The sequence below is a fragment of the Heptranchias perlo genome, chromosome 2, assembly GCF_035084215.1.
Source record: "Heptranchias perlo isolate sHepPer1 chromosome 2, sHepPer1.hap1, whole genome shotgun sequence".
Classification (NCBI taxonomy): Eukaryota; Metazoa; Chordata; class Chondrichthyes; order Hexanchiformes; family Hexanchidae; genus Heptranchias; species Heptranchias perlo.
Window position 1 is genome coordinate 112886141 of NC_090326.1, and position 24526 is coordinate 112910666.

Genomic DNA, 24526 nt, shown 5'->3' on the forward strand with positions numbered 1-24526 from the left:
GGTTAGGGAGGGGAAAATCACCCAGCAACCCCTCCCGATCTTCCCCTCTCGCCCCCCCCCCCCACTGAACTTCCCCCTCCTCTTCCTGATCTTCCCCTCTCCCTCCCGATCTTCCCCTCTCCCCCCCCCCCCCGATCTTCCCCTCTCCACCCCCCCACCCCGTCTTCCAGTCCAGCGCCAGATGACGTCTCGCACTCTCTCTCTTTCCCGCCCCCCCACCCCCCCCACCCCTCGCGTTGCAGCTCCTGACGGCAGCCAGCCTGTCAATCAGGTTAGCTGCCAGGCGCGAAACCCGGAGAGGACATTAACCACTATCAATCAACATGCGATCGCATCGGAAACGGTAACTTTTGGTCATGCAGGTTTGCCACGCGCCCAATCGCCCCCCCCCCCCGCTGCCATCCCTCTTCCCTGCTAATACCGGGGCCAAAGTGTGAAATGACAAAGGAGGGAATAGGATAGGTGAATGAGAATGAATGATCAATGAAAAGCGAACAAAAAAGGTGGAGAGGACATGGCACTCATCTGAACTACAATCATTTCATTTATATTTACTGGTAACTTTTGTACTTGTGTCTAAAAAGCTACTATGGTTCTGTCTCTTTCTAAAAATAAATAATAAATTCAATTTCAAATGGTCGACCAAACATTGCACAATTATCTCAGCAGTCTATCTTATTTAATTCTACTGAGTGCACATCCAGACCCACAAGTTCACCACACAAGACCAATATCAGTGCTTATGTAGGTCACTTGCAGCTGTTATTAAATCACACAAATGTGGTCTTAAGAGACCACTGACTGGGGAAATCCTGAAGGATGGGAATTGTGCCATACTTAAAATGGACAGTCTGTGTGAATTAGGGCCTGCCCCCCATGAGATAGGTGCTCAGTGAGTATCTTTGTTTAACCTCTTTGTCTGGCCATTGTCCCAGTTTGTTAAAAAAAAATTCTGTAATTTATTCCTCCTGTTTTTTTTCTTTTATGTTCTTTGTATCATGTACAATTCTCAAACCAAGAAGGTAGGCATGCAATATTTTTCTAGACAGGTTTTTCCTTTGTATGAGATATATTTAAAGATAAGGAAGAGCAAATCACTTTGACTTGCCCCCGGATTTTGTGTTCCTCTTTTACCTATATAACCTGTCAGAGACAGGAAATCATAGGCATTACATTTTAATCTGTAATTCCATGTCACACTATGTTAGTGCATCAGTGTGTTGTATAGATGATCTTCTAAGCAAGTATTAATCATTAGAAAAGATTGTTCCTTTTTAACACTACATAACTACTTTCTGTTATCCACTATGGGGCAAAGGGAGTTTTTTCACATTTCTCCTACATTTCCTGGTGGTTTCTAAATTATCTGTGTTATCTGCTTGTTGTATGTTTTTTGCTGTTATAGTTGTATAATCACAGGTAAACATAACGATATCAGAATGATAATTGTTTAATCCAATTATTGAACCCAGACCATTTCTCCCTAACACCTTGTAATTTACACTGTACTTTTCGATTTGCCTTTTAATTTTCCCACCGTGCCTGAATATTTAAAAAATCTGTAATGTTCAGATTTTTGTTTTTAACTTTTTATTTTAAAATGTCCGTGCTTATTTTCTGATTTATTTTGCATGTTGCTTATGTTCAATCAAACATTCAATATTAGTTCAGACAATGTGGTATACAAACAACCTAAAGCAGATTAAGAAAGCACCTTACATAGTCCATGCCTTTGTGTTGATTGCCATTTCACATTGTATTCCTATCACCTTTAGCAGATATAAAACTGATACATCTGATATAAAAAGTGATATGGGAGGGTTACTTGGAGTTTACAAAAATTTCCATACATCAATCCGTGATTCCTTAGCCTCTAATATCATGGATTTATGTAGTACCTTGGGAAGTGCTCACTTATGGTACAGTAAAAGTAAACACTGTAATGGGAGCAGATAGCAGTAGGAATTTTCCATAACCCTCTTATGTTCATTGCCTGAATTATGGTCCAGGTAGTCATAGGCTGCAACTGGGTCACCCAATAACAGTGTTTGAAGTGGGGTAGCAATACCCCCAGCTATTTTGGCTGAATGTATTTTTTAGGTAAACCTGTGGAATTTCGCTAATCCATAGAAATTTGGTAACACTTAAACTACACAAACATTTTAAAGGGAAAGGACACATAGGAAATATTTGGAAGAACAGCTATTTTTTGTTAATTCATTTATATTAATAACAACTGCTTATCCCATTCAGAATTGGGAAGGAAAAGCTTCTTGTTCAGGTCACCATGAATAAATTGAGGAACAATTGGTCTCATAGCTTGGGGGTAACATGATGTAAAAATGAGAATTTTTAGAACAGGAAAAAGCCATTAAGCACAACAAGACTGACCCTTTTGATAGATCAACTGTACCTACCTGTCTTCTTTCCATGACCTGTAATCTTTTCTCTCTTCAGAACCACATTGAATTGTCTCCCGAGCCCATTTATACCGTTCTTTTCAATGACCCTCGTTGGTAACTGGAAAAAATGGAAGCAGCCATTGCATTTTTTATAGCAGGAAGCCCAAAAAGCTATAGAAATTAATTAAACAATATTGCCAGTAAAATTCAAGGGGGTTCTTCAGATCTCCCGCCGAAACTTTGGCAGAAGATCAGTGGAAATCTGGGAGAAATGGCATAAATGGCCATTGACATCAGTTCTCCGGGTTTTCCGCTGAAGTTACAGAGGAAGATTGGAAGAACCCCTGCAGAAATTCTACCCCAATTACTCTTCTGCTGAGAATCTGAAAAAAAGGTCATCATGGGCATGTATCCTTCAATTATCGTGTTTTATAGCTATACATTTATAGCAAAGCATTACAAGTAAAATGAAATAAAAGGAACATAGGAATCATATTTCTTTCCCAGTCCTCAAAAGATAAAAGGGATACCAGTTGCCTTTGCAGTTCTCCATATATTTCTGAACCAACTTCTGGCTGTAGCTCTACCTGACATATAGGTTTAGTGCTACTGAAACCTGCACTATGATTGTACCTTTTTTAAAAAAAAGAAAGAACATAAAGCAATTTAAAAGTGAAAATAAGACTGTTCAAACTATGACCCATGGACCACATGTAAACTCTGCAATTTGTCCATGGCAACTAATTTCTGTTCGTGCTTAAATTTCTTAATTGCTAGTTTGCCCTGTTTGAATTTTGTGGGCCTGGAGGTTTAAACAGGTCTGTTCTTAGAACTGTTACCTAAATCAGAACCATGGGATTTATTAGTATCAACAACTTGAAATATATGCAAATTAATAGATTTGAATTCCAAATGTGGCTGCAAGGCTCCAAGGTGTGCACTTAACCAGCTCTTAACTACAAAAAGCTCAGGAATTCCTGCTATAAATGTGTAAGTTATGCATAGCAGTCATATCTTTCTGCCATAAAAGCCTAATTAGGTCCAAAATGAAGAATAGGATAGTGTCATGACTTGGTCACAAATGCAATTCAGGAGAGGTGGTCACCTGGGAAACTATCTAGTCCTGCATCTTTCCAAATTGTTTACAACTGATAGGAACAGGATACTCAGCCAGAGTAATGCCGACCTCTATTTGAACTCTATTATTGTTTGACAGCCTCAGTAAGTGTATAGCTTTATGAAAGTTGCCTTTGGCTTTCCTGGTTTTATCCAATGAGTCATTAAGCAATACAGACCTGGAAGGCCCCAAGTTTGATTCCAAACTGTGCTGAGCTGATCTTAGCTGGGCCGGTGGTAGGGCACTAACATTAGTCTCAGCACCTCTGGGTTGAAGAGGGGAAAACCAGCCAGGTTTCCCACTTGTAATCATTATCCAGGAACCCCTGCTGGAAGTGTGCATGTGCAGATGTCAGATGATCAGAAACACTGGAATGTACAAGACTGAAAAAGATCATTTTGGTTTAACTAGCCTGCCACAGAGTTTAAAACTGGAATTTTGACACTTAGTTGATTTTGTTTTCAAATGCTTGACTTAAAATTACTGATGTTATCAAGATTGGTTGCAATGCTCCAGGGGTTGAATAGTCCTCCAAAATTCAATGTCAAGGTTCACACATGAATAATGACCTTTGGGCTGTTCATAGCCCGATGGCCCTGAGGCCAATTCCAGCAACATAATTGCTGTCCTGGCTGAACTGTGCCAACTCAGTGCAGATCAGGAATCATACCTGGGACTTTCTTTATCTATAAGACACAGTTGATGCAAGATGCCAATAAAAATAAAGTACATTTATAATAAATCTGTATGTTCTAACTTTATTTTACCTAAATTATTAACCTGAGTATTGTGATTTACTTCTTGTGTTCTTAAAACTTGGTTTATTGCTGCCACCTGCTGGTAATTTCAAATCTGCATATCATACCCCCTTTTTGATTCTTGGTTATTCTGCCAGAGTATTCCTGGAGTAATGAGAAAGTTCTTAAAATTCTAGCTGGTTATGAATAACAGAATATTTCTGCTTCTCCCCCTCAAAAAAAACCTCTTCCCCATAAGCATAATGACCCCAAACCCAGGAAAATGGGTTGGGGTCATGGTAGGGTTATAAGCCTCCAAACCAAAATGTCTACAATTAATAGTATAGCTATTTTTGATCAATGTGCTCATGAAAGGAGCGTGATGGATTGGGCTTTTGAGTTTTTTTTGTTGAATGAGTTCAGGTAAACAAGTAGAAGGGTTGGGAAGTAACACTTGTAGTAAAAGTAGGGATCTGTGTTTCTAGTCCAACAAAGAAAGAAGCATTGCTTAATTTAGTTCTTGGAAATGAAGTGGGCCAATTAACTGATCCAAGAGTGGGAAAACAATTGGGAAATAGGAACTACAACATAGTTAGGTTCATTACAAGAATAGAAAAGGACAATGAAGAGTCAAGGATAAAGATTCTGGACTGGAAAAAGGCAAAGTTCAGTGAGATAAAAGGGGACCCGGCCCAAATTAACTGGGCAGGAAAGTTGGCAAACTGGCCAATAAATCAGTAGTGGGAAATCTTCAAATATGAGATATATACAGTACAAAATAAATAGATTCTATATGGCAAAAAGGGGTGTATCAAAGAATAGCGTTCTGTAGATAAATAGAGATTAAAGCTAAACTGAAATTTAAAAGGGAGGCATATGATAAGCTTAGGTCTAACAATATTAAAGATAATTATGAGGAACATAGAATCTGTAGTAGGGAGGAGAAAAGAGACATTAGAAGTGTTAACAGGGAATAAAAAAAGGCTAGCAGATAATGTAAAAGGAAATTGTATATAACAAGAAAAAGATTAGTTAAAGAGAGGATAAAACCATCAGGGAGAATGAAGGTATGATGGGGATATTAAGTAAATATTTCATGGCAGTTTTTACAAGTGATGGTGGATATGGAACTATTGACAGAGGTAACTGTAGAAAAGGAATTGATTCTGAAAAGATTAATAGACGTTGTGGTGGTGAGGTCACTCGGTCCTCATAACATGCACTGTGGCTGTTGAGAGAAGTGCAAAGAGGACATAGCAGAGGCTCCTTAATATACAAATTGTGCCATTAAAAATAAAAATCAGTTTAAAAAAAAGTAACCATGAAGCTATCAGATTGTCATTAAAACCCAACTGGTTCACCAATGTCCTCTAGAGAAAAAACCTGCCATCCTCACCCGGTCTGGACTGTATGTGCTATAAATTGGGCCATTTTGTAGACGCTACGCAGCCTCCTATGGACCCAAAATGGCGTCTGGAATGCGTGCGCATGCTTCTAGCGTGATGTGCGCTGGATGCCATCTTGATAATGCTGTTTGCGCACCCGCAGATAACGAGCGCCGGCAGCTTATAAAGTAAAGAGGTAAGAATATGTACTAGATCAGTGAGCAATGCTGATTTAAATGGACAGATTTTGGAACTCAATGCTCCAGCCAATGCACTGTCTTAACCTCGCACAGCTGAACAGGCCTGGAGGACCCCCCAACGGCGCTATTTAAAGGGATCATGCAGGTGTTGCACGTTCGTTGCTGGATTATTGCTCCTGGCTGCTGGTACAATTGTATGCGTTCCTATACTTGGAGAAAGTTGCAATATTATATAGAGAGTGGCCTGGCAGGTTCTGCATTACTGTTGGTGGCATTTACAACAGTGTGCTGAACAAGATTCCTGGCAACCATGGGTGGCCTGCTAGGGCTCCCGCTGGGCATTGACCGGGAGCATGCAGAGAGGCCACACAGAGCAGGTCAAGCTGTGAGGAGAGGGAGGAGGAGGCGCAGGGCACTCAGCAGGAGGCCATATCCAATGAGGGCCTTCAGGGAACAATACTCTTAACTCAGCCTGAGCGAAGACCAGTGCATCCGATGGTTGCGGTTCACGAAAGAGGTCGTGTCAGAGATTTGTCAACTGTTACAGCCACAACTACAGCCTCAGAGCAGGGCAAGGACAGCATTGCCTGTGGCTGTGAAAGTAATTGTGGCGCTGAACTTTTACGGATCTGGATCCTTTCAGGCCTCTGCTGGCGATATGTGCAACATCTCGCAGTTTGCAGTGCACTGCTGCATAAGGGCGGTCACTGAGGCTCTGTACGAGCTGCGCAACAGATTCATAACGTTCCTGCTTGACAGAGAGAAGCAGAATGAGCAAGCATGAGGGTTTGCTCGAATTGCAGGCTTCCCCATGGTGCAACGTGCCATTGACTGCACGCATATTGCCAAGTGTGCTCCACATCTCAACTTGGCCATTTTCATGGACAGAAGAGGGTTCCACCCCCTCAATGTGCAGCTGGTGTGCGACCACACGCAGGGCATTATGCAGTTCAATGCCCGTTACCCTGGCACGCCTTCGTCATGCGACTGTCCAATGTTCCATCTATTTTTTAACTGGCACGGCAAGTCAAAGGCTGGCTACTGGGTGACAAGGGTGATCCCCTCTTGAATTGGCTCGTGCCTCCAGTGAGGAATGCACACACACTTGCAGTGCGGGCCTACAATGAGAGCCATGCGGCTACACCAAAAATAATCGAGCACACCGTAGGCATCCTAAAGCAACACTTCGCCTGCCTGGACCATCTGGAGGAGCCCTACAGTGCTCAGCTGAGCGTATGTCAAAATTCATCATTGTATGCTGCACAGCCTCGCCCATTTGAGAGGACAGCCCTTGCCGCTGCCTATCTGGCAAGACCCTGAGCCAGAGGAAGAGGCGGAGGAGGAGGAGGAGATGGAGGAGGAAGTGAAGGAAGAGGCAAGGAGGCAACATGGTGCACAGGCCCTGTCTGCCAGGGCTCTGCGTGCTCACCTTATTAATGAGCGATATCAGTAACCTCAATGACACCTCCCAAGTCATCAACTGTCCTACGCTCCCCACCTGTCCTCTCCCACATGACCATCAAATCGTCCTTATGATTACACGCTGCTTCCTCCCGTAACTCATCGCATAAATAAAAACCACCACCAACTGCAACTTCAAATACAAATTTGAAATCATGTATACAACATTACACTATTTACCCTTCGTCATTCCCTCAGTGCCTGTCGTTTTTTGTGCCTTTTCCTTTCCTAGTGCTCCTACGAGGTGTATCCCCAGTGGTTGGAGCATGAGTGGTGCAAGGCTAATGAACTTTAATTGAGGAGTGTGCAGATGGTCTTGGAGGACGACCTCGAGCAGCTCTGGGCCGGGTGGGCCCGGCTTCAGACTGCACCATCTCAGCCTGGGCTGCAGCAATCTGGCCTGGCTGGCTGTCAGGCAACAACAAAGGCACTGGCGGTGTGGCAGGGGTGAGACAGGAATGCTGACGTCCTGAGAGAGGACAGCCAGTTCGACTGTCATGGCGCCACTACCACTCGCACGGGGCGGCACCTCAGCAATCCTGATGATCAGCTGGAGAACAGATTGCTGGAGTGCTGTGACGCCCTGGAAGCCCCGTTCCACAGTGGTACCCAGAACCATGATAGCAGCAGTCTGAGCCTGTAATGCAGCAGTCTGAGCTTCCAAAGCAGCAGTCTGAGCTCCAAATGAAGCATGCAGACCTTTGATGGCATCTGTTTGTACTGCAATGGAAGCTGATACATCGATCATCAGATGCTGCATCATGGTGGGTTCCACAGGTGTGCTGATGGAGGTGACCACCCATTCCATGTGGATAAAGATGGGATCCAAGCTCTGCAAGAAGCCCTGTGCCAAGTTCGAGGTGGACTCCTCCATGTCCCTTGACATTGTGCGCAGGCTTTCTGGCAGGCTTTCCAGTGCACCAAGCATTTGGTGGTGAATGCCCATTAGCATCCTTCTGTAGCCTGGCCCATCGAAGTCATCATCTGACTCCTCGGCAGCAGAACTAGTGAGCGACCTCACCCTCCAGCGAGCTGGCACCTGTGGTATCCGCTCCTCCCACCCCAGCTCCTCCGCACTTGTGCCCGGTGTCTCACCACGTGCTGATCCCTCCTCTAACCTATCCTCTAAAGGACACGCAGTGTCAGTATCTGAGCTGGTGGATGCGAGTGTCAGATCGAGTGACGGGTGGTAGAAGTTTGGAACTCTCTTCCGCAAACGGCAATTGATACTAGCTCAATTACTAAATTTAAATCTGAGATAGATAGCTTTTTGGCAACCAAAGGTATTAAGGGATATGGGCCAAAGGCAGGTGTATGGAGTTAGATCACAGATCAGCCATGATCTTATCAAATGGCGGAGCAGGCACAAGGGGCTGAATGGCCTACTGCTGTTCCTATGTTCCTATGTTCCATTGTCAGTGTCTTCCTCCTCCTTCACCTTGGACGGTGCCGGATCCAGTTCTTGGGTATCTGCAATGACAAAGGGAGGCAGGTTGAGTTGTGGAGCGGGGAGAGGAGCAAGTAACACTTGCGTGCTGACACCATCTGCAGCACGTGAGTCAGAAAAGATTGTGGGATGAGGGAGATGTGGGAAAAGAGAAGGAGGATTAGGTATGCAAAGACCCCCATCTTCAACACCTCCAGCGCCACCAGTGGCCACGGCCGCAGCGACAGCCCGCCCAATGATCCCCAGCACGGTCTCCTCCATGGGGGTGAGGACGTGTAGGCGTGCTTGTCCTCCATCCATTCTTTCCTGCTGCCAGCTGTTAAGCGCCACCTTCTCCTGCAAGTCAGAGGGAAGTGTGTCAGTGAGTGTCCTGCAAGATGTTTGGGTGATGTGCCTGTCATGGTCGAATAGCTGCCAGTGTGTGTGACCTGTGAGTTGTGCGCGGGTGGATTGCAAGAGTGGTACTATGTGAGGGCGAGATGAAGCATCCGAAGTGCAGCATTGCATACGGTCTTTGTTGGTGGGGGGTGACGGGGGGGGGGGGGATCGTGCATTGAGCAGTGGTGCAGTTGGTAGGATGTGCCACTTGACACTTGCATTCACTCACCTTGACCATTCGTGTCAAATCATTGAACTTTTTCCTGCACTACATCCACGTGCGTGGTGCAATGCTCCTGGCATTCCTCCCACTGCCTCCGTAGCTGGTGTCTGGAGGGTGTTGTGCCAACCTATGGGCACAGGATGACCCTCTGTGCATCCACCTCCTTCACCAAGGCCTCCAGTGCATCATCGGAGAACCTCTTCTGCAGGTTCAGCCATTACACTTGTCTTCCTCCACCGATTGCATTGACAGTGCACCTCCTCTTTAAGAGGTGCAGGTAACCTTTAAGCAGTGCTAGCCACCGCCCCATATCGGGCCCCCAACTGGTGCGTGCAGCCACTCAACAGCGCAGGTTGCGCTGGCTGCATGTAGAAATCATACACAGTGAGTGGTTAGGATCTGGAATGCACTGCCCGAGGGGGTGGTGGAGGCAGATTCAATCACGGCCTTCAAAAGGGAACTGGATAAGTACTTGAAAGGAAAAAATTTGCAAGGCTACGGGGAAAGGGCGGGGGAGTGGGACCAGCTGGATTGCTCTTGCATAGAGCCGGCATGGACTCGATGGGCCAAATGGCCTCCTTCCGTGCTGTAACCTTTCTATGATTCTATGATTCTATGAGCTGGCAGCATGAATCTCACGTGGTGCCTGCATCTCAACAACCGGATGCGGGTTAATCGCGCACGGCGACCCCCTTGCCCGGGTTCGGGGTTTATCGAATTTAACCCCCTACGTGTCTGCAGTTATAGACAAATGTTGATGACTCTTAACTGATGTGAGACATCACAATTATTTTTACTGATCTGGGGTGAGGCAATATTCTAATGGGGTGAGCTAGAGCCAGGCAAAGAGTGAGAGAAAAAAAGTAGCAGAAAAACAGAGAAAGAGAGAGAATTAGAGTGGAAACAAGCAGACAGTTACGGAAGGAGGAATACAGTTTTTTTAGCCTTGATCAACATCACAGGAGATCAAACTGGTAAATAAAAAACATGCGGATGCAAAATTGATCAATCAGTTATATCTTCCTAAGACCTTGCTATTTCTACCCAGCGGGGGTTACATTTCCTTCGTTGCACATGATTAATGCAGTTGCATAAAATTCTTTTGTATGCTGTTAACCCATTTAAAATAAACAAGTTAATAACAGCATTAAAATAGGGATCTTACACACTCACTTTAACCAGTGCATTACCAGAAGAAATTCATTTCAAATGTGCAATCAGATTGTCCCAATTATGTGATGTTTTCCAGAAAATGCCAGCGCTAGATCGGTATCAATTCACAGTGATTGAGATTTGTCCCGGCAAATCACTGCAAAATGCAAGGCCATGTTGGTGAACCCATGAATGAAATGAGAATGCCAGGAACAAAAGACCAGATATCTATCAGGAGCAAGTGTGAAAAACAAGAGCACTGTAACAAGAGACAAGACAGTCTGAGTAAATTACTGTGAGAAGCAAAAATGCTGCAGTAAATCCCTGTCAGACAGGAGAGTATGGTGCTGAATTCCTATGAGAGCATTATAGTGCTTTGCTGTGATGAAATGGTCTTAAAACAAATTGCTATTATATATTAGAGTGCTCTGAGCATGCCAATGATTTTCTATGAGAAGCAAGAGTGTTATGGTGAATCCAAGAAATAAATGCGAGTTATTATGTCAAGTAGAGAATCCTAATCAGACATTGGAGCCCCAAGGATGTGGCAGAAATGAAAGCTTCCTGAGCAGCATGGTGGATTGCTGCAAGAATGAAGAATAACATGGTAAACAACTGTAAAACAAACATGGAGAGATCATAGTGAGATGAAGGAGCATCGCAATGTGTCACCACGACAACTGGCACTGCAGCGAGCCACTGCAAGCCTGAGCACCATGGTCCATCACTGCGACAACTTTGACTCGCTTTGAGCACGGTGGTGGCAAAGAATTATGTTGTCATCTCAGTGCGAGCAACAAGGAGGCTGTGGTGAGTTACTGCAAGAAGCAAAAACATTCAAGTCAACGTATGCAAGAAATAAGAGAATTCCAAGCACCCATGGCTAATTACTGTGAGAAACTGGAGCCACGGGATACCTTTGAGATATGAGGGCATTTATATTCCTGTGTAAAGCACTGAGCAGATTCCCTGCAAGCATCCCAGCAAGTTGCTGTCAGAAACAGGGGAATTTTGAGCTTGCCAACAAACCTGTATGAAAGTATTGCGGCAAAGGCCTCATTCAAAACAGTGGTAACTGAAGTGAGTTATAAAATAAGACTGTGACAGGGAATTGTTAACAGGGATGTGAGATACAGTGAAACACAAGAAACAAAAATGTTACAGGTATCACAGCAAATTACTGTGAGACAAAGATAAATCATTATGAGAAACGAGTGTTGTACTGAGTCATTTAGATTACTGGGGACCATGGCAAGCTTGCAGGAAATTAAAGTTTTACAAAAAAATTCTTGTAAAAAGCAAGACATGTAAAACATTCGGATAGAAGCGGCTGTTTTTGAGCAAATGAAAGGTTAATTGAAGGTTGCTTAAGGTTTGGAGGTATTATTGAGCACACTCATGAATCACGATTTTACCGAATATACAGCGTGTGCTATAATGATCACACAATGGAGCGGCTAATAGAATAGGAGCAGCAATTGCAATGTCCACCTTTGAGCAGCACTAAACAGCGACTTAAATCAGTACAGATTAGCCCAAGCCAATTGTTTTACTCAACGATTTTCCTTTGACATGGCATGTAGCAGCCAAAAAACGTGCCACTTTGAAAATTAGGCACTGGAGGCTTTACTAGAAGGAGTTAGAGAAATGATGACTTCCAGAAATTTGGTCACCCACCCACCTTTGGGGGATTTTCCCAGACCAACCGTCCCCCGCACCCCCCCACCCTGACTTTGGCCATGTTCACCTTGCCTCCTGAGGGATCAATCTGCTACTTTTTTATTAAAGCTCTCTTCTTTGGGGGCTCAGGCCATTTGCCTAGCTGGAACCCACTGGTGGGGCCTACATCTGCCCTTCTGAAGGCTGGTACACCTCCACACACTCGGGGCACCAGCTTCCACCGATACGCCGGGACTCACTGGAGCTTGAGGAGCAGAAACTCCCAGCGTGGAGAGTCCCTGCCCCAAGCTCTACTTCCTGGCTGTATTTTGCCTTGAAAGGGCTGTTTTTCACTGGCAGAATCTTAAGGAATTTTGGACCCTGAAACTTTAGAAATAAACCCAACAGGACAGTGCCTATTCAGTTAAAGCATGTGGCATACCACTCAAACTGTGCAATTATCTTGTCAGGGCTCTATGTGCTTTCAATATATCAATGCTATTCTTGTATTTGCTGAAGATGGCCTTCAACCACTGAAGACAGTGCCACACTGCTCTAAACATTTTGATACAACTGAGTGACCTGCTAGGCCATTTCAGAGGGCAGGTAAGAGTCAACCACATTGATGTGGGATTAGAGTCACATATAGGCCAGACCAGGTAAGGATGGCAGGTTTCCTCATTGTCGCAGGGTCAAAATCTTGAAACTCCCTACCTAACAGCATTATGGCCATACCTTCATCACATGGACTGCAGTGGTTCAAGAAGAGGGCCCACCACCACCACCTCAAGGGCAACTGGGGATAGGCAATAAATGCTGGCCTTGTCCGCGACACCCAAATCCCGAGAATAAAAATAACAAAACTGATGGTGGACCCAGCCAATAAAATCCCTTTACCCCACTCAAGGAAGGCATAGGAACGTAGGAATTGCTGGACGAAAAAAGACCAAGGTCCATTTAGTTCGCCTAGTACCATCCTGGTAGTCGCATGGTACAAAAATAGTGGAGTTGATGATTAATCGTAGCAGTCAATCTCCATCGATTAGTCTGTAACAGACTCAGGCATGTGGCGAGGAAAACCTGCCAGTGGTGAAAAGCTTTGGGAACCATTGGAAATAATTGGCAGAATGAGCAGTGAGGGAAAAGTGCGACATCAAATATGGAGGCTTCCCCCGATCTTGTGGTTAGTATCATAATGTTCATGTTATGTAACATTGTCTTTCTGAATAACAGTAACACGGGCACACAGAGCTCGAGCAGCATCAGAATATAATTTCAACATGCTTGGAGAATGGATATGGACAATCCTGAGCCAGGATTTGCAGACTTCATAGATGCCCATTTTCAGCGTTCAGACAGATCAATGAATATTGATCTGTCTGAACGCTGAACAATGGGCATCTATGAAGGAAATGCATAGAATAGTCAAGGTTCTGTTGATTCTCATGATGATGCCACACTCGCATCATGAAACATCCCTAAACATTCAGGACCAGAGCTCCAGATGTGGCTGACTCAGATGTAGGACCATTGGAATTGACAACACATGTGGATCTCGTGCCACCACAATCTCAGCAGGTTCACAGTGAAACTAGTAAATCATCACACTTATCCCTTCCATTGGTGTATCACTGGGAGGAGAAGTTGTAACATTAGGTTCTTGAAGCTGCAAACAAATCACAGGCACAAAGGGAAAGCAATATCGCAAATCACGTTGACAACAATGACGGAACCCATAATGGTTGAAATAAACACAGTGCACTTGATTTGAATATTGTGATGAGTACTCATGGCCTGGATTTTCCTCCTCTCACCTGAAAATAGGCTGGAGAGGGACTTCTTCCCCCTGTTCCAACCCCACTGTGACCATGACCCACTTTCCTGGGTCGGGGGTCATTACCTTTCAGGGCTGGCTCCCGATGGGATCCCCACTTTGTAGAGAGAACCTGCCACTTCTCATGAAGAATCAGATGTGGTTCTGCAGCTGGCCACCTGCTGGACCCATTTAAAGAGGGGAGAAGTGCCCCAAAGACTCGAAAAAATGTTTCAATGAAGGCCTCCAAGAAGTGAGTGATTGGAACTTTTATGGAATGAGTGAGATGGCCACTACTGGGCTCTCTCCCTTCAGTCAACAAACTAACAGACCCAGCAGTGCTGGAAGGCCTATCGTCACTTCGCTCCTGGTGTTCCCTAGAGTTACTGTTGCAGCAGCAGAGGGGAGGTAAATTTGGTGAGCCTCTGGGCCCTGCCTTCATTTACAAGTGATGGGAGAGTTAAGCGGTGGCCAGCCACCTTCCCAGCTGGGGCAGGGGAAGGAAAATCTAGGTCCAGACGGGAATACTAGGTAACCTATGTGTGGAGGCGGAAAATGTTGGTATGGTTCTTAATGAATACTTTGCGTCTGTCTTCACAAAAGAGAGGGACAATGCAGACATTGTAGTTAAGGGGGAGGTGTGTGAAATATTGGATGGGATAAACTTAGTGAGAGAGGAAGTATTAGGGGGATTAGCATCTTTGAAAGTAGATAACTTACCAGTGCCGGATGAAATATATCCCAGGCTGTTAAAAGAAGTAAGGGAGGAAATAGCGGAGGCTTTAACAATCATTTTCCAATCCTCACTGGATACAGGCGTGGTGCCGGAGGATTGGAGGACTGCTAACGTTGAACCATTGTTTAAAAAGGGAGAGAGGGATAGACCGAGTCATTACAGGCCAGTCAGTCTAACCTCAGCGGTGGGCAAATTATTGGAATCAATTCTGAGGGACAGGATAAACTGTCACACAGAAAGGCACGGAGTAATCAAGGATAGTCAGCATGGATTTGTTAAGGGAAGGTTGTCTCTGACTAAATTTATGGAATTTTTTGATGAGGTAACAGGGAAGGTCGATGAGGGCAGTGCATTTGATGTAGTCTACATGGATTTTAGCAAGGCTTTTGACAAGGTCCCACATGGCAGACTGATCAAAAAAGTACAAGCCCATGGGATCCAAGGGGAAATGGCAAATTGGATCCAAAATTGGCTCAGTGGCAGGAAGCCAAGGGTAATGGTCGACAGGTGTTTTTGTGACTGGAAGGCTGTTTGCAGTGGGGTTCCGCAGGGCTCAGTACTAGGTCCTTTGCTTTTTGTGATATATATTAATGATTTGGACTTAAATGTATGGGGCACGATTAAGAAGTTTGCAGATGATACAAAAAATGGCCGTGTGGTTGATAGTGAGGAGGAAAGCTGTGGACTGCAGGAAGATATCAATGGACTGGTCAGTGGGCAGAAAAGTGGCAAATGGAATTCAATCTGGAGAAGTGTGAGGTAATGCATTGGGGACAGTTAAAAAGGCAAGGGGATACACAATAAATGGGAGGATATTGAAAGTTGTAGAGGAAGTGAGGGACCTTGGAGTGCATGTCCATTGATCCCTGAAGGTAACAGTTGATAAAGTGGTTAAGAATGCATATGGAATACTTTCCTTTATTAGCTGAGGCATAGAATATAAGAGCAGGGAGGTTATGCTAGAACTGTATAAAACATTGGTTAGGCCATAGCTTGAGGACAGTTCTGGTCACCACATTACAGGAAGGATGTAATTGCACTTGAGAGGGTACAGAGGAGATTTACGAGGATGTTGCCAGGACTGGAGAATTTTAGCCATGAGGAAAGATTAGATAGGCTGGGGTTGTTTTCTTTGGAACAGAGGAGGCTGAGGGGTGATTTAATTGAGGTGTACAAAATTATGAGGGGCCTAGATAGAGTGGATAGGAAGGACCTATTTCCCTTAGCAGAGAGGTCAATAACCAGGAGGCATAGATTTAAAGTGATTGGTAGAAAGATTAGAGGGGAGCTGAGGAAAAATCTCAGGGGTCTAGAACTCACTGCCTGAAATGATGGTAGAGGCAGAAACCCTCAACTCATTTAAAAAGTACCTGGATGTGCAGCTGAAGTGCCGTGACCTACAAGGCTACGGACCAAGTGCTGCAAAGTGGGATTAGGCTGAGTGGCTCATTTTCGGCCGGAGACATGATGGGCCAAATGGCCTCCTTCTATACCGTAAATTTTCGATGATTCTTTCTAATATGGCGCTAGGCTGATTTTGGGTCGTTGTGATGGAGGAAAATCCAGGTCTCGAATAAAGGAAGGCCAAAAACAAAAAAAGATATGAATAAAACGTAGCTGAGGCGCAGTGCATGAAAGTATAAGGGAAGGTAGCTTTGAGATGGTTAATTTTCATCTGTGCACTGACAGTATATTAAATGGGTCAGCTCAGGTTCTTACAGGAAAAGGTCTTGGATTAGTCCCCGTTGCACAAGAATTCCTTGCTGCACTGGTGATTCTGCAGCTACTTCTTTATTTGTTTCTCCTTGCTGTGCCATTGCTTTGATAATCTGTTCTTCTTCCACGTACAGTGAAGCATGCAGCAGATGACAATTATTCTTTAGAGCCTTGGAGGGGCTGTATTGTCAGGATCACAGTGATATGCCCTACTAATATCCTGCTTGTAACACGAGCCTTGTTGTGCCTCCAACTCTGTTTTTGTCCATGGCTGTCCCAATGATATCATGAACCATGGCAGCAGATAATACCATTGGTCTTGAGCCAACTTTCCACTCCTGGTACAAAAGGGCAGGCACCAAACAGATAGCTGAACTCCTGCTCTTCCTACCCCCATAAAAATTCTCCCTAAAACATTGTTGGGCCTTTTCTTGAGCGGCCTCCAGTGGCCTCTTTAAGGTTAGGCCGCTCACCACCTGGTACAAATGGGCAGAGAGTGTGCAGTGTGCCTGTTTCAAGCGGGAGGCTGCTTACACATGAAAATCGGGGTTCTACAACCGACGTAGGTCCCCGATTTGCATGTGTAAGCAGCCTCCCGCTTGAAACAGGCAGGTGTGGTGTTGGCCCATTTACAGGCCCGCCTGAAAATTGCATCAGTTGGGCCTTGGGCATCCATAGGGTGGCCGAGGTGCCTCCCTCCCGACCACCCCCAATTTTCAACTATCGGCTGCTTGCTTTTCAGGCGAGAAATGGGTGGCTGACAGTTGAAAATCGCTCCCTTTGTGTTTAGCCATTTGGCTTATAAATAGTTTTCAGAAAGGTGGTCTTAAAAAACTCAATTGACAAAATAACATTAAGGGGCTATATTTATTTTTTTTAAAGTAGAACTCTTTTCCAATTAAAGTATTTTGAGTATTTCTGTGTATTTTGTCATGTACATGTCATGTTGCAATTTACATCTTTTTGTATATTAATAGCATCAAAGCATATAAGAAGCTACTGGACAGTTAAAGCACAGTTGCAAAGAGCCACCATTTTCTCCAGAATTATTTGCTCATCAGCTTGCAGTAAGAACGGTATTTTTACCATGCTAATAGGAAACGATTGGATGAAAATCCTTGCCTTTGGAAAATAACTGCTTCAAGTTTCTGTAAAAGGAGCAGAGTATAATTTGTATAACCAGTGGGAGGAATGCAAACATTTTGTGGAATATCTCTGATCCTTATTGCCTTAATTTCTTTTGGAAGTTTCAAAGCCATATATCCTTTCTTTAAAAAACCATTAAGTCAGACTTTCTTTAGGTTCCTAGCAACGCCCATTGTTTTTTTTAGTTCTTAGGACAAGGTAGAATGAAACGTTCGATAACTCTGACACAGAACCACACGTAAGTGAATAAGAGGCTATATGATGCTACTCAGAACTAACATTTTCCCTCATCGAACCCACTTGCTAGAAAGAAGCAATTACATTTTTCAAATTAACAGATTCTACAGCCCGCAGTGATAATTGGTTCTAATTGCATTTAATCATAGGTTTTAGTAAAATGTTACCTACTTTAACACTCAACCTTGTGTTGAAACAGAGAATGGTGCACTCTGACCCACAATGAGTTCTCATCACTTTCTTTAATGCCTTATTAATAAAAAGGAATGCCTAAAATAAATTGCAGGCTGAAAGTAGTAGCCTCTTTGGCTCTGGATTAACTGTTCCCTGCAGTAAGAAAAATATCTTTTAGTTTATTCCCCAGTGGACTCGAAGTGTTTCTCTCCAGGCATTACCGAGTGATTTAATGGTACCCTTTGTTTGGACAAATGGAAGCAGTAAAAACAGATGAATATCAATACTGACATATCCCACTTCCCTCTTACTCTCTTCTTGGCAAGATAAAGGAAAATGATGCATTAGATAAAATATGCTCCCTGTTGTCTCCCATCAAGTGCCAGTCAGAAAATAAGAAAGAAAATGTGAGAAATTAGGATATCAAAATGAAAGCCAAAGGGCTAGAAATAAAACCAAAATGACAGACTAATGTTATCTGATCTATACTGACAGGTACATGCTATTAACAATTACTATACAGTGAAGCCAAGAACAATGACTTGAATTGATAGAGCACCTTCAATGCAGAAAAATACCCCAAAGCACTGCACAGAGGGAAAAATAATGAATGTCGTGCTATAGTGGGAGAGTTAGGTGACCGAAAGCTTGGTTGAAAAGATGGGTTTTAAGAAGGCTTTTAAAGTTGCGCAGGGAAGTGGACGAGTGGGTGGGCTTAGGGAGGCAGTTCCAGAAAGTAAGGGTAGAGCAGCTGAAGGTTCTGCCATTAACGGTGGGGTGATATGAGGGTGGAAGGCACAGAATGTCAGTATTGGAGGACTGAAGGGTGTGGGAGGAGATGTAAAGAGAGAAAAGGTCATAGAGGTAGGTTGGGGCGAGGCTGTAGATGTGTTTGAAGATTAGGGCAAGGATTTTAAATTCAATGCATTGGGGGCTAGCAAGCCAGTGCAGGCCAGCAAGGACAGAGGTGATGGGCAAGTAAGATTTAGTTCAGGACAGGATACAGGCAGCTGGATTTTGGACAAGTCAAAGCTTGTGGAGGGTGGAGGATGGGAGGCTGGCAAGAAGAGTATTGGAGTAATCTAAAAGGTGACAAAAATTAGATAATTTTTTTGGTGGGAGTGAGTTGGAGTAGTGTCTGAAGTAACTGGTCTTAGTGATGGATGGGAAGTGGGGCTTGAAGCTTATCTCTGGGTCAGATAGAATGCCAAAGTTTTGCACGACCTGATTCAATCCAAGTGAGTGGCTGGGGAGGTGGTTAGAGTCAGTGGCAAGGGGGAGGAGTTTATTGTGGGGGCCAAAAACAATGGCAGCAATTTTCAACTGGCAGTCACTTGTTTCTTGCCTAACAATCAGGCAGCCGGCAGTTGAAAATTGGGGGGAGCTCCTCGGCCAGCCAATTGCCGCCCAAGGATCGCCTGATGCAATTTTCAGGCCTATAAATGGGCGAGTAGCAAGCCCACTTGTTTCAGGCGGGAGGACTGCTTAATATGGAAATCGAGGTCCTTCACCAGTTACGGTACAGTACAAAGAAGTGAGGAAGGTATATCTTTGAGGGTTCCAAGTCTGGCATAATTGAAATGAAGAAGAGTTTGTGAGGGGTCTCGCAATGCAGGTGCAATGACCCCTAAAGTGTTCTGCCACTACCCCAGGATCTGCACCTGGACATGTCAGAAGAGTTCTGCCTTGGCCGCCTCTGTTTCACAAGTCAGGCTGCCACAGAGCTGTGTCATATGCTGCCCAGTGATGTTCACCTATCACCCAAATCAGGTGCAGCTCTTCCTATAAAAGGCTACCACAGCATAAAGTTTCCATGCTATCACATCTTTCCAAGCCAAACCAGGAAACACTTTCCACCGTCTGTAAAGCATACAGATATCAGGGAAGTGATAAATTCAATGATGGCAAGGGAAATACCATCATCACTTTTTCCACGGAAAGTAGGCATCAGCTGGACAGAATGAACAATGTTCACTGGATGGCAAGGTTCCCAGGAGTGCAAAGAGTCGCACATGGAACCCATGTAGATGTCAAGATTCTGGTTACAAAATGGTATTGGCAGGGTTCTGGTAACTGGTTGCTTTGCTGGAGAGTGATGAGGAAGGCTTAGCAAAAATGCAAAATGCCACTTGACTGTAAATTTGATCATAAATATCAGATGAGTATCCTTTCTTTTGAAAGGTACTTTTTTCCCTCCCCTAGTGTTGCTCGCCATTCCCTATCCAAGATGGTGGGGATGAAAACTTCTCCCAACCCGGTGCCCGTCGCTGCTGTGTGAGTTGCAGTGCTATGTCAGGTAGTGGAGAAACTCAGGTTGACTCATCTTCATATTTTACCCTCCTTTCTTCACTGAGGACGTGCCTTGTTTTTCCACTCAGTCCCAGAAGCCCTTGCTGAAATTGGGAAATCACCGTGCCCAGGCACAAAACCTGCATTCAAACACTGCATGGTACATACAGCATATTGCAATGAGGTCTGCTTCCTTCTATGAAGAAAGAAATGCTTGCACTTTTACAGTGTCGTTCACATCAAAATGTTTTAAAGCGCTTTACATCTCGGATTACTTTTTGAATTTCAGCAGCTGTTGTTATTTAGCCAAACACAGCAGTCGTTCTCCACCAGCACGTCCCACAAACCAAAAAATGAGATGAAAGACGAGTTAATCTATTTCTAGTGGTGGTGTCCGAGGGTGGAATGTTGGCAGGACACCAGGAATATTTCCTGCTCTTCTTCAAATCGTGCCATGGGATTTTTAATATTCCCCCTGTTTAATGTCTTATCTGGAAATAGAGCATTCCCTCAATAGAGCATTGGGGTGTCAGCTTAGTCTCAAGTCCTGATGCGTGGCTGAAACCTACAACCTCGTGGAGAGGCGAGAGTATCACCGACTGAGCCAAGCTGACACCAATAACAGGTGTCATGTTCAAATAAGACAGCTACATTTTTTTTTATTCGTTCATGGAATGTGGCCAGCATTTATTGCCCATCCCTAATTGCCCTTGAGAAGGTGGTGGTGAGCCGCCTTCTTGAACCGCTGCAGTCCGTGTGGTGAAGGTTCTCCCACAGTGCTGTTAGGAAGGGAGTTCCAGGATTTTGACCCAGCGATGATGAAGGAATGGCGATATATTTCCAAGTCGGGATGGTGTGTGACTTGGAGGGGAACGTGCAGATGGTGCTGTTCCCATGTGCCTGCTGCCCTTGTCCTTCTAGATGGTAGAGGTCATGGGTTTGGGAGGTGCTGTCGAAGAAGCCTTGGCAAGTTGCTGCAGTGCATCCTGTGGATGGTACACACTGCAGCCACTGTGCGCTGGTGGTGGAGGGACTGAATGTTTAGGGTGGTGGATGGGGTGCCAATCAAGCGGGCTGCTTTGTCCTGGATGGTATCGAACTTCTTGAGTGTTGTTGGAGCTGCACTCATCCAGGCAGGTGGAGAGTATTCCATCACACTCCTGACCTGTGCCTTGTAGATGGTGGAAAGGCTTTGGGGAGTCAGGAGGTGAGTCACTCGCCACAGAATACCCAGCCTATGACCTGCTCTTGTAGCCACAGTATTTATGTGGTTGGTCCAGTTAAGTTTCTGGTCAATGGTGACCCCCAGGATGTTGATGGTGGGGGATTCGGCGATGGTAATGCCGTTGAATGTCAAGGTGATGTGGTTAGATTCTCTCTTGTTGGAGATGCCTGGCACTTGTCTGGCGTGAATGTTACTTGCCACTTATGAGCCCAAGCCTGGATGTTGTCCAGGTCTTGCTGCATGCGGGCATGGACTGCTTCATTATCTGAGGGGCTGCGAATGGAACTCTATCTACACTGTGCAATCAACAGCGAACATCCCCATTTCTGACCTTATGATGAAGGGAAGGTCATTGGTGAAGCAGCTGAAGATGGTTGGGCCTAGGACACTGCCCTGAGGAACTCCTGCAGCAATGTCCTGGGACTGAGATGATTGGCGTCCAACAACCACTACCATCTTCCTTTGTGCTAAGTATGAATCCAGCCACTGGAGAGTTTTCCCCCTGATTCCCATTGACTTCAATTTTACTAGGACTCCTTGGTGCCACACTCGGTCAAATGCTGCCTTGATGTCAAGCCCAGTTACCCTCACCTCACCTCTGGAATTCAGCTCTTTTGTCCATGTTTGGACCAAGGCTGTAATGAGGTCTGGAGCCGAGTGGTCCTGGCAGAACCCAAATTGAGCATCGGTGAGCAGGCTATTGACAAGTAAGTGCCGCTTGATAGCACTGTCGACGACACCTTCCATCACTTTGCCGATGATTGAGAGTAGACTGATGGGGCGGTAATTGGCTGGATTGGATTTGTCCTGCTTTTTGTGGACAGGACATACCTGGGCAATTTTCCACATTGTCGGGTAGATGCCAGTGTTGTAGCTGTACTGGAACATCTTGGCTAGAGGCGCAGCTAGTTCTGGAGCACAAGTCTTCAGCACTACAGCTGGGATGTTGTCGGGGCCCATAGCCTTTGCTGTATCCAGTGCACTCAGCAGTTTCTTGATATCATGTGGAGTGAGTCGAATTGGCTGAAGACTGGCTTCTGTGATGGTGGAGATATCGGGAGGAGGCCGAGATGGATCATCCACTCGGCACTTCTGGCTGAAGATGGTTGCAAACGCTTCAGCCTTGTCTTTTGCATTCACGTTCTGGACTCTGCCATCATTGAGGATGGGGATGTTTACAGAGCCTCCTCGTCCCATTAGTTGTTTAACTGTCCACCACCATTCACGACTGGACTGCAGAGCTTTGATCTGATCCGTTGGTTGTGGAATCGCTTAGCTCTGTCTATAGCATGTTGCTTCCACTGTTTAGCATGCATGTAGTCCTGTGTTGTAGCTTCACCAAGTTGGCATCTCATTTTTAGGTACGCCTGGTGCTGCTCCTGGCATGTTCTTCTACACTCCTCATTGAACCAGCGGTGATCCCTTGGCTTGTTGGTAATGGTAGAGTGAGGAATATGCCGGACCATGAGGTTACAGATTGTGCTGGAATACAATTCTGCTGCTGCTGATGGCCCACAGCGCCTCATGGATGCCCAGTTTGAGCTGCTAGATCTGTTCTGAATCTATCCCATTTAGCACGGTGGTAGTGCCACACAACACGTTGGTTGGTGTCCTCAGTGCAAAGATGGGACTTCGTCTCCACGAGGACTGTGCGGTGGTCACTCCTACCAATGCTGTCATGGACAGATGCATCTGCGACAGGTAGATTGGTGAGGACAAGGTCAAGTAGGTTTTTCTCTAGTGTTGGTTCACTCAACACCTGCCGCTGGCCCAGTCTGGCAGCTATGTCCTTCAGGACTTGGCCAGCTCTGTCTGTAGTGATGCTACCGAGCCATTCTTGGTGATGGACATTGAAGTCCCCCACCCAGAGTACATGACTGGATAAGGATGATATAGCTTATGAAAATTATAATTAAAATACACGGTTATCATACCAAGTGCCCAGCTGTTCTGTTTGTGACCCTTGGCAGTATCAGTGTATAAAGAAACCACACACACTTCTTGATGTACAATTTGAGTTCTGCTATGAAAAGGGGATAGCCACATTCACTGATGTTTGTGCATCAGGCCGAGGCACATTTTAAAAATTATTTGTTTTCTGGATGTGGACATTGTTTCCAAGGCCAGCATTTGTTGCCCATCCCCAATTACCCCAAGAAGATTGTGGTGGGCTTTCTTCTTGAACCACTGCAGTTCCAGGAATTTAGCAGTGGAACCAATAGCTGCACTGGTTGGGTGCAGGCCGCCCCCACTCCTTGCTAAAGTGGTAGGCTTTGTGACCATTTGATGCCTGAAAAATGGGTGCAATGCACACCAATTTCTACTCCTTAATGACTGGCTGTAGAGTAACATTGGGTGTGTTCTCATCTGTATAGGAATTCTCGTATTTTATGGGATCCTCCTATACGCATAATTGGAGGCAGGAAGGATATTCAACCGATGTATGTCTATGGAACTTCTATTACTCCGACAAATGAGGTAACTGGCCAAAGAGAGGCCCAGATTCTTGGAGAAAATAGGTGACCACGAATATTTCTATCTTGGAGGGCAATTTTCTGTGCGTAGAAACAGTAAAAAGAGAGCGAGGCACATGTAGAAACAACAAAGAAAGGCGGAAAGCAAGTATGTGCAAGAAGAAAACAAATTAAAATAATTAAGAAAAACAAAACGAGAGAAGATAGTAAGTTGCAAATATTATATTATGTCAGATAAATGCTTTCCTGTATGCACACGAGAGAACAAACCAAAAACAAAGCATGAAAATAACTTATTGTTTCCATACTTTCTCTTGGGTATGTTTGTGCTAATGTATATAGAGAAAATTACACAGAGAGTACAGGGGAATAATTGATCATATAATAGGAGCACTAAAGTGGTTAAAATCTGAAAGCAGGTTGTCTGCCTCCCCTCTTGCCTCTGGTATGGCACATGGTGCAGGGACAGTGATTGTAATGCAGATTGCTTTGACTTTGTTGGAGTTACAACTGAAAGCGAATTGGTTTAATACAAAGGAAACTGGGAAATAATGT